At 53.0% G+C, this 10,437-nt stretch overlaps 1 non-coding gene across 1 annotated transcript; it reads left to right on the top strand.

The window, feature by feature from the left end:
- The first annotated feature begins 9,818 nt into the window (after positions 1-9,818).
- Positions 9,819-9,925, top strand: LOC128575643 (U6 spliceosomal RNA). The gene has a single exon (XR_008377068.1). It is a non-coding gene; the product is annotated as a U6 spliceosomal RNA (small nuclear RNA).
- The last annotated feature ends 512 nt before the right edge of the window (positions 9,926-10,437 follow it).

Raw genomic sequence — 10,437 nt, 5'->3', positions numbered from 1 at the left:
GCCCAGGATTGGCTGAGGGCCTGCCCAGGGCCCCAGGCAGTGCTCAGGCCTGAACCCAGTGTGGGCCAGGAGGCAGCTTTTGCCTGGGCACCTGGGTCCCAGTCTGGGATGATAGGAGGGCTGGAGCTCTAGGCACTTCCAGGAGCACAGAGGGTCCCAGAGCAGAGGCTGCTCCCTCACTGCACCTGCACCCCCACCCCTGCCCCCACCTGCAACACTGAGGCCAAGGCTAATAAAATACCCGCTGCACAGGAGACAGCTTTATCTTGTTGATCGGAAGTCTGCCAGCCCAATTTATGATGGAATATAAGATCTCCAAATCTGGATTTATGCGCTGTAGTGTAATGAGAGGTCAGTGAGATTAAAAGTGGGCTCCGGAGAGGACCAGAGACAGGTTTGCTGCATGGTGCTGCTAATGCCCAAGTTCCTGGTCTCCAGGAAGGGGATAGGACAGGAGGGGGACAGGAGAGACCAGGCAGGGAGGCCCAGGGCCAGTGAGAGGGAGGCAGGAGGATGAGGGTGCCTGGGCCAGTCTGAGGACAGCCAGCAGGGAGTGACTGAGGTTTCCCTCACAGGTGGAGGAGCCCTGGGCACTGAGGACAGATGGCAGCCCCCTGAGGCAGAGCCAAGGGCAGAGTGCCTGTCTGATGTGCTGGAGATGCACACAGACCCAGGGCTGCTGTGCAAACCCACTCCCAGCATCCCTACCTGAGCCCCTGGGAATCTTGGGTGAAGGTGAGGGAGGTGTATGCTCTGTCTAGGTGGGGCCTAGGCACCTGGCCAGCATGAGGCTTGCTGAGCTCAGGGCAGACCCTGACTTCAGAATTTATACAAATAAACAAAATGAAAAGTGCTGGCAACCCTGATCTGATTAGAGTCATTCATTCTCTAGTTGTTAATAATTTGTGCAATAAAGGATTGCGGCTGCTCCAGTGAGGAGAGGCTATGGCTCAGCCTTCCTTTGGCGCCAGCCACAGGAACTGGAAACATAAATTATTAGTTTCTTATCACTGGGCCTACCATCACTCATACTGCCAGGGACTGGCAGCAGTCCTGCCTGCCTTGGCTGCCTGTTCTGGGAACACTGCGGGGGGCCTTTGTTACCCCGACAAGCCTCACAGGGGTGTGATCCATAGATCTTGGCTGGGGTTGACTGTGCAGCTGTGCTCAGACCCTCTTTGTAAGGAAGCCATGCCTCTCAGAGCCTCAGAGTGGCTCCCTATACCTGGCCACAGCACCTTCCCAGAAGGACAATGGTACCAGTACTCACCAGTGATCCGCAAACCCCCTTTTGTCCAGCCCCTTCCTGGTCCTGTGGGTGTGGTGATGCTCACGTCTGTGCTCTTTGGTGGGACTTGGCACCTGTGTGGAGTATGCATGCCTGCAAAGACAGTGGTTGCTCTGCCTTGCTGTGTCCAGCAGTGGATCCCTGGTCTGGCAGACCTCGGGCAAACAATCCCAACACGGGTTGGTGCTGCTGGTTGCCAGCTGCAGGGGCATTTATGGAGCATCTATTGTGTGCTGTGTACCCCACATATGGGTAGGGTAGGGTCAGGTGGGGACCCATCCCCACAGCTCTGTGGGCTGGGTGGCCTTCTGTAGGGCCTGCTCTAGGAGCCCATATGGCCCTCAGACTGTGCGCTGCCCCCACTGAGGCGTTTCACCCTCATCCTGGAACTGATATCCATTTTTGCTCAGAGTGTCCCCATTTAACACATCCAGTGTGTCCTCTGGCTTCTTGAACACCTGGATACGGGTGAAACAGATGATTGATCCTCATCTACCCATCCATCTGCATAATTTCTGACAGTATCAATGGATTGATTCCTCTTCTCATTATGGGTTATATTTTCCAGCTTTCCTATATGCCTGGTGATTTTTTGATTAGGTGACAGGGACTGTGAATTTTGTTGGATGCTATATTTGTAAATATTCACTTTGCTCTGGACACTGGGAAGTAACCAGGAAGCTGTTTGGTCCTTTCAGGTCCAGCTGTTAAGCCTTGCTAGGAGGACCAAAGCCTCAGTCTGGTCTTGGGTCCTGCTTCACTATGACAAGAGCCCCCAGTGGGCTAAGGCTTCCAGCTCAGCTGAGGACCAGCACTCTCCACAGCCCTGTGTGAGCCCTGGAGATGACTCTGCCAGTGCTCTCACACATGCGACCTTTGGGCTCTGCTGACCTCTGGGGCTCACTCTGTGCCTTCCTTTCTCCTCAGATTCCCTAGACCTGAGCTCAGCCCCTTCCCCTCGGGGAAGTTGCTGAACATACCTGGATTCCTCTCTCTGTGCCTCAGCCTAGGGCTCACCTCAGTTGTCTCTGCCTCTCGGGGTGCCCTGTCCTTCCTTGCCTCACATGTGTGGCAGGAGGGTGAGTCTAGCTGCTCCATTTTGTCAGAGCATCTGTCCTCCTGGTGCATTCATGATGGTGCCTGCCTGGGGCGCAGAGTGCAGGGTTGGTGCAAAGGAATCTCTTCAAAGTGTTTCTTGAGCATGTCTGGGCTGTCCCCTGGCCTCTGCAACCAGCTGAGCACAGACCCTCAGCCAGGAACTTCAGTCTAGGGAGGGTCCTTGGGCGACCCAAGGTCAGGGGCCTGCTGCTCTCCACAGCAGCCGAGCCTGGCCACACTGGCACTTCCTACTTCTAGGACATCTGTCAGGCCAGCCCCTGTCACCTGGTGTGGCTGGCATCACTTTGGAGACCAGTACATAAAGGGGTTACCTGACACAGCATGTCCACTGTGAGATCATGACTCACACCTGCAGCAGTAAGTGCCTAGTGTGCCTTGGGCTATGGCCTCTCTTTAGAAGCCTTTATCACTGGGTTCCACTGACAGGATGCTGTCACTCTGAAAGGAAATTTAATCTTGGAAAACTCCCAGGAGAGCAGTGATGCCTTGACAATGCTCGATTTGTTTTATTACCTGGAAGTGTACTCCACAGGCTGTATTGGCAGCAGCCATGGTTGTAAATACACACATATGCCACATCTACTAACACGTATGCACAGGAGACACAGGCAGGTGGGTGGCATCTGGCTTTAGGTCTCAGCCTGACATTGTTTGGGCACTCAGAGGATTGGATTTTGCCAGCCCTGGGGGTTCCAGGGTAGCTATCCAGGGCTTTCCTTCTGGCCAAAGGAGCAGTTGGGGCATAGTCCAAGGGGAGGTGGACATCTGAGCTGCAGGCAGATTCGGATAGACAAGCAGATAGGGCAGGGGGAGAGAGGCTCTCTTCCTGGGTCTTGGTCTTTTTCTTTCTTTCTTTCTTTTTTTTTTCTTTTTGAGACAGAGTCTCAAGCTCTTGGTTAGAGTGCCATGGCGTCATGATTCACAGCAACCTCAAACTCTTGGGCTTAAGCAATTCTTTTGCTTCAGCCTCCCAAAGTAGCTGGGACTACAGGCACCTGCCACAACACCCGGCTATTTATTGTTGTTGTTGTTACAGTTTTTTTTTTTTTTTTTTTTGTAGAGACAGAGTCTCACTGTACCGCCCTTGGGTAGAGTGCCGTGGCGTCACACGGCTCACAGCAACCTCTAACTCTTGGGCTTACGCGATTCTCTTGCCTCAGCCTCCCGAGCAGCTGGGACTACAGGCGCCCGCCACAACGCCCGGCTATTTTTTTGTTGCTGTTTGGCCGGGGCTGGGTTTGAACCCGCCACCCTCGGCACATGGGGCCGGCGCCCTACTCACTGAGCCACAGGCGCCGCCCGTTGTTGCAGTTTTCATTTTTGTTTTAGCTGGCCTGGGCTGGGTTCGAACCGGCCAGCCTCACTGTATGTGGCCGGCGCCCTAGTCATTGAGCTATAGGTGCTGCCCTGGGCCTTGGTTTTGATCTGGGCTTTGTTTCTTCAGTTTGGGGGACAATGGGCTTACTTTACTGGAGATTACCCAGGGAAAGGATCAGTTCAAAATTCCCTCCTTCTTAGGATAGCCAGCCGTAGGCATAGCTCTGGGAATCCCAAGTTGAAGGTCCACTATCCATAGGGGAGCTTGGAGTCCAGGGTTACTCCCTGCCAGGGACTGTTTGCAGAGACAGTGATTTTGGGAATACTTTGCCAGACCCTACAGCACCTCTGGGCAGGGCATCTCCTCCCAGACCTTGTGCTGACTCTCAGATGAGCCCCCTGTCTCCCAGCAACTCCTGTTAGGTCTCAGTCTTCCCTGGCTGGCCTCACTGGGCAACCCTTCTCCAGTGGCCTCACACACAGGCTGCAGAGCCTTGACCTGTCATTTCCTGACTCATCACCTGCAGGGAGAATATATTCCTTATTCCTCCCCGACTCCTTCAGTGTCCTGGAGCCTGCCTGTGTGCCAGGCAAGTGCTGCAAACCCAGGAAGACAAAGGTGAGCAGTTTCCATAGACTCTTTCTTCCCAACCTGGGGCACAGATCAGGACAAAGGGGTGCAATCTTCCACCTGGTGCCCATAGACCTACCTTCTGTCAAAGCCTCCCAGGGCTCAGTCCAGGAGTGGCCCTCATTCCTCAATAGCACTTTGCCTTCCCTCACCCAGACAGTAGTCCAGTCCTCTCTGTCTAATCTTATTCATCCTTAATGCCAACTTCAAATGCCACTTCCTCCATGAAGCTTTCCTGGATCCCTCCAGCCAGAATGAGTCCTTATGCTTTTGAACACACATCTCTGCATTTCTAGAACTTGGCATTCTGGCTCGTACAGGGATCCCCAGCTGGCACTCAGTAGGCCTCAGAGAGATGTGTCACCATGGCTCAGCATTTTAGAAGCATAATTACAGGTACCCTTTATAGTCACTGGCGAGGCAGCTGCTCCTTTTACAGGTAACAGCTGGCAGTTGGCAGGGTGGGTTTGAGGCCTGATCCTCTGGACCTTTGCACTTTAATAAAAAGGATCCACAGCTGTTCTGGGCCACACTCTTTCTGAACTCACTACTCTGCTTATTAATTCGCACCTTACTTATCAGCAAAGGACTTCTCAGAGATTCCTGGGTAGCAAACAGGACAAAGCCAGGGATCTAACAGGCCTCAACCTGCTTCCTGGCCTGCGGTGTTTTTCAACCTTTTTTCTCATGGCACACTTGAACCTATAGCTAAATCAAACTTAAATTATGTTGCTAAAAAAAAAAAAGGAGTAAAAAAAAAGAATATACTTACTGTGCTTTGAACTTCTCTAGAAATTAATTAATGATCTTTAAAATTTTTGCAGCACACCTAAGATCCTCTCACCACACACTCGTGTGCCAGGTCACACCAATTGAGTATCACTGTTGAGAGCTGCTGATCTCTGGACACCTAAGGTCCAGAGGCTCCAGGCCAGAGGGGCGGGGGAGGGGGTGTCTTCTGATTCCTAAAGGTACCAGAGGCTCCTTTTTCCCACTCACCTGCAGACACGGTCATAGGTCACCCCATTTGTGCACAAGGAGCTACCAGCTTCCTTCCCTTGGCACTGGGCAGGGCTCTCAGATGCCCCGCTTTCTGGCTCACCCTGTTTTTCTGATTCATCTGCTTCTTTCCCCAGGGGATTCTGCCTCTTCACTCTGCAGCCTGGCTGGCAGCCCCCTGCCACCATACTCAGACCCCACTTCCAGGTGGCATCTTCCAGCACCCATGAGCGTACACAGAGTCACATGCACATGTGCTTTTACAAACAAGGGCACACATCAGACATATAAATCTACTAACTTGGCCCCTGCCAGGCCATGCATGAACACAAAGACACATTTCACCCAGTTTCCCTCACCCAGGCCTGAAACTCTAAATGGGGAGCCCCCACTCTCACCGTGTGTGGTTGCCTCTAGGACTGATTCCATTTATCACTGGCAGAGGATGAGTAATTTTATTGTGAAACACAGTTCAGGGTGATGGATGAGGGAGCGGGGGCAGGTGACTGCTTGGCTGCTTCCCCCTCCAGAGGAAGGCTGGAAGGAGACCTCTGTTTTTTTGTAAGGCAGGGTGGCCCAGGAGGAGCATTGGGAGGGAGGACTCCCCACCAAGGGGATTGGCAAGGCTAGTTCTCCCCCACTCCCACCCCACCCCCAACCAGGCAGGGCCCAAGCAAGGAGGGAGACATGGCTGTGCCCCCATTTCTGCCCAGGGCTGAGGTCCAGAGGGTTCTCATGGGGGGTGGGACAGGCAGGTGTGTGGTCCATGTCAAGACAGAAAAAAAGTAGAGACACTTTTTTCTGAAAATTGCCATAGTCTTGCAGGAGTCTTAACTTCATCTTTTATTCCAATCAAACTCTGCAGACTGACATTTTTAACAGCTCATCTCACTGCTAGAGTAGACCTGCGCTTCCCAGTGCTTGCTGTACGTATTTACAGCTGCCAGTGATGTGGAAGAGGGCCAGGCCTGCCCACCTACCTTCACACTCCCGCCTTGGGGGTGGCTGAGGGGCTGGAGGCGGGAGTCCCCGCAGAGCGCGTCCACCGGTCTGTTCTAGAGGCCAGGCTGGTTCCTGGACCCCGCCGCCGCCCCCGCTCCCCCCCCGCAATGCCCAAAGGAGGGCTCCCACCCCAGCTCCAGGTGATCAGGCAGGTCAGCTTGGGAGACCCTGGCCCGGCCTGAGGCGCCACGCTGTCACCACTTCAGGCCGCGGAGCAGGCGGCAGCCCCGCCCGCGACGGGAGCTGGGGAGGCGGCAGGAGCGTGGCTGTCCCCGGGGCCGCCGGCGGCTCGGCAGAGGCGCCAGGCGCGTCGGGGAAGTCTGGGCAGCCGCCCGCAGCGGCCCCCGGGTGCTGCGCCGGAGACAGTTGTCCCCGCCCCCGCCCGCCGGCTTAACCCTCCCATCCTCGGCCTCCGCCTCTGTCCCGGCGGGCTCTACGGTGGGCTTGCGCTGTGCCTGTCCTGCTCTTACGGCAGGGCTGGCAGTGATGGCTCGAACAGTCATGACTGCTTTCACTAGTGTGACTATGGTGGGTGGTGCGTTGTCAGTAGCAGGAACACGCACGTGCTGTTTCCACAGCTCTAGAAATTAATGATCATTGAGCTGCCAGAGCACTGCACTGCTCTAATGGTCCTAAAAGCCCTAGGGCCAGGTGCAGCCAGAGAGGCTGAGCGGCGCCCTGACCGCTTCTCCAGCACTAACGCCCCTCCCCTTTGTCTTCTCCGTCCCCTCCTCCTCCTCCCTCTCCTCTTCCCCCGCCCCCCCGCCCCTTTTACGCGGCAGCTGCGCCTTTTCACGTTCCTGCAGGAGGCCCACCTTTCTCACATCCTCAGCTCTTATTATTTCTTTTTAAATTACGATCACCCTGGTGGATGTGGAGTGGTACCTGGTGTGTTGGTTTCATGTTTGTCTCCTCTGCCAGGAGGTGCCATCACCAGCTGGGAAGTGGGAGAACTTGCAGACTCCACAGCCTGGTCGACTCCCTTCTGCCGTCTGAGGAGCTGGTTCTGGGAACAAGGCTGGTCCCGAGGCCACCAAGTCCACACGCCTTGACCCTGCGGGAGTCTGTGCCGATGTCAGAACCAAGTTTCTGCGGAGATTCTTCCTGGAACACGATTCTCTTTACTGGAATTTGGGGTCCAGAAAAAAAACAGTTGCGATGCTGTATAGCAGCTCCCAGTTCGTTGGCGCTCCATGTCCACGCCAGGAGCCGCGGCGCCCCCTTGTGGCAGCATGCGAGGTCCCCACGCAGGACCGCAGGCCCAGCGATCGCGAACGAGCCGTGGCCTGCGGGACGCTGCAGGGTGCGCGAAGGGCACCCGCGCGGGCGCAGCGCCCGAGCCTTGGGTCACGTTTCCTGAGGCCCGAAGGGTCTGGGTGCAGGAGCAGGCGGTGGGGGTGTCCATCCTTGGATCTGGCCGACTTGAGGTAGAGCGGCACTCCTGAGCTTAAGCCTCTGACACTGGGGCAGAGACCGTCCGCTCCATTCCTCTGAGTCTTGGGCTTTCCACCAGCGGCGGGGTGGGGGGTGGGAGTGGGGACGCAGGGGAGGGCTCGCTTCAAATATCAAAACCGCCTGACCCGGAAGAACAGAATCCAGGAACCCCAGGGTTTACCCGGTCCTCTGCGCTGGCCCAGTGCGCGTCTGGGTGCCACCCCTGGCCTTCCGCAGGTGCAGCCAGGAGCTTTGAAGGAATGTTCCTCACTGGGCTGGTTCTCCAGCCACTGTCCAGGCCAGGGGTGGGGAACACTTTTATGTTGGAAGACCGCATTAATTTAACTGCAAATAAGGCCACATTCAAGAAACTCCAATTAGACATACTTAAACATTTACATTATTAAATGTAAACATCTAACTACTATGTACTTAATAATTTCAAAATAGGAAAACTATTTGTCAATTTTAAAGGTTTTAATGACCTTAAAAGTGTCAGTCAGCTTTTTCTTTTTTTGAGACAATGTCATTCATACTTTGCTGTCCTTGGGTAGAGTGCCCTGGCGTCATACCTCACAGCAACCTCAAACTCTTGGGCTCAAGCGATCCTCTTGCCTCAGCCTCCCAAGTAGCTGGGACTACAGGCGCCTGCCACAACGCCCAGCTATTTTTTTGTTTGTTTGTTTGTTTGTTTGTTTTTGCAGTTTTTGGCCTGGTCTGGGTTTGAATCTGCCACCTCCAGCATATGGAGCTGGCACCCTACTCCTTTGAGCCACAGGTGCCACCCAATGCCCAGCTATTTTTAGAGAAAGGTTCTTGCTTTTGCTTAGGGTGGTCTAGAACTTGTAATCCTACCACTCTGGGAGGTGGGTGGATTGCCAGAGCTCAGAAGTTCTAGACGACCCTGAGCAAAAGCTTCCTTGTTGTGACAGCTTTGTTGTGTCAACTTTTTTTTTTTTTTTTTTTGAGACAGAGCCTCAAGCTGTTGCCCTGGGTAGAGTACTGTGGCATCACAGCTCACAGCAACCTCCAACTTCTGGGCTCAAGCGATTCTCCTGCCTCCACCTCCCAAGTAGCTGGGAGTACAGGCGCCTGCCACAACACCAGTCTATTTTTTGGTTGCAGATGTCATTGTTGTTTAGCGGCCCTCGCTGGATTCGAACTCTCCAGCTCAGGTGTATATGGCTGGCACCTTAGCTGCTTGAGCCACAAGTGCCGAGCCAAGGTCCTCAGTTTTATTTGATTCTTTAGGTGGGTATCAGTCATTTGTGACCTGAAGGGAGTCTTTTTTTTTTTTTTTTTGAGACAGAGTCTCACTTTGTTCCCCTTGTAGAGGCCTTTGTAGAGTTCCATGGCATCACAGTTCACAGCAACCTTAAACTCTTGGGCTTAAGCGATTCTCTTGCTTCAGCCTCCCAAGTAGCTTGGGACTACAGGTGCCGGCCACAATGCCCAGCTAATTTTTTAGAGACGGGTCTCGCTCTTGCTGAGGCTGGTCTTGAACTCCTGAGCTCAAGCAATTCAACTGCCTTGGCCTCCCAAGTGCTTGGATTACAGGCACTTAAGGGCGTCTTGATTTGGGTTAGGCAGGAGAATGTAGATTCACAGCAATAAGTGGCTGAAAAGCAAGAAAGCATTTTTCCAGTTTTTCTATGCCAAAGGTGTGGGTATTCTACTACATTTTTTCATATTTGGATCTTCCTTATGTAATTGGATCTTTCTTAGCATCAAACAATGACTTTAAAATGTCATCTAGTGAGAGCTCAATAAACTCTATCTGTAGTTCTTTAGGTGTCTTGGTGATAACAATTAGGTGCAGAAGGAATGCTAATTTGAGTGTGATGTCATGATTTGCAAAGTTGGTGAACCTTTCATTGTGTTCTCCAGTTAAGAGGTCTGTAACAGCTACGTTTTCTTCAAATGATTCACATATATCATCCTGCTAATCAATGACCTTTGCTAACTGGGAACAATGTTCATCCAAAAGTTCCTTTTGAAGAAGTGTTTTGATAAAAAATAGGTTTTTTTGTGCTTGCTTCAACAGCACATCTATTAAAATTGAAATGATACAGACACGTTTAGCATTGCCCCTGCACAAGGATGACATGCAAATGTATGAAGCGGTCCTTTTATTTGTTGTTGTTTGAGACAGAGTCTTACTATGTCACCCTCGGTAGCGTGCCATGGTGTCACAGCTCACAGCAACCTCAAACTCTTGGGCTTTAGTGAATCTCTTGCCTCAGCCTCCCAAGTAGCTGGGACTACAGGCGCCTGCCACAATGCCTGGCTATTTTTTTTGTTTTTGTAGTTGTCATTGTTGGTTAGCTCTCCCGGGCCGGGCTTGAACCCACAGCCTTCGTGCGTGTGGTTAGCATGTAACCACTGTGCTACATGGGCCAAGCCAGTGTTCCATATTTTTTTAAAAATAGAAAAACTAAGGCAAGAGAATTGCTTGAGTCCGAGTTGGAGGTTGCTGTGAGCTATGATGCATGGCACTCTACCCAAGGCAATAGCTTGAGATTCTCTCTCAAAAAAAAAGAAAGAAAGAAAGAAAGAAAAGATGGGGCGGCTCCTGTGGCTCAGTGGGTAGGGCGCTGGCCCCATATACCAAAGGTGGCAGGTTCGAACCCGTCCCAGCCAAACTGCA

This window comes from Nycticebus coucang, chromosome 22, assembly GCF_027406575.1.
Source record: "Nycticebus coucang isolate mNycCou1 chromosome 22, mNycCou1.pri, whole genome shotgun sequence".
NCBI lineage: Eukaryota > Metazoa > Chordata > Mammalia > Primates > Lorisidae > Nycticebus > Nycticebus coucang.
The sequence above is the reverse complement of the archived record's forward strand: the minus strand, read 5'-3'. Positions and strand labels throughout refer to the sequence as shown.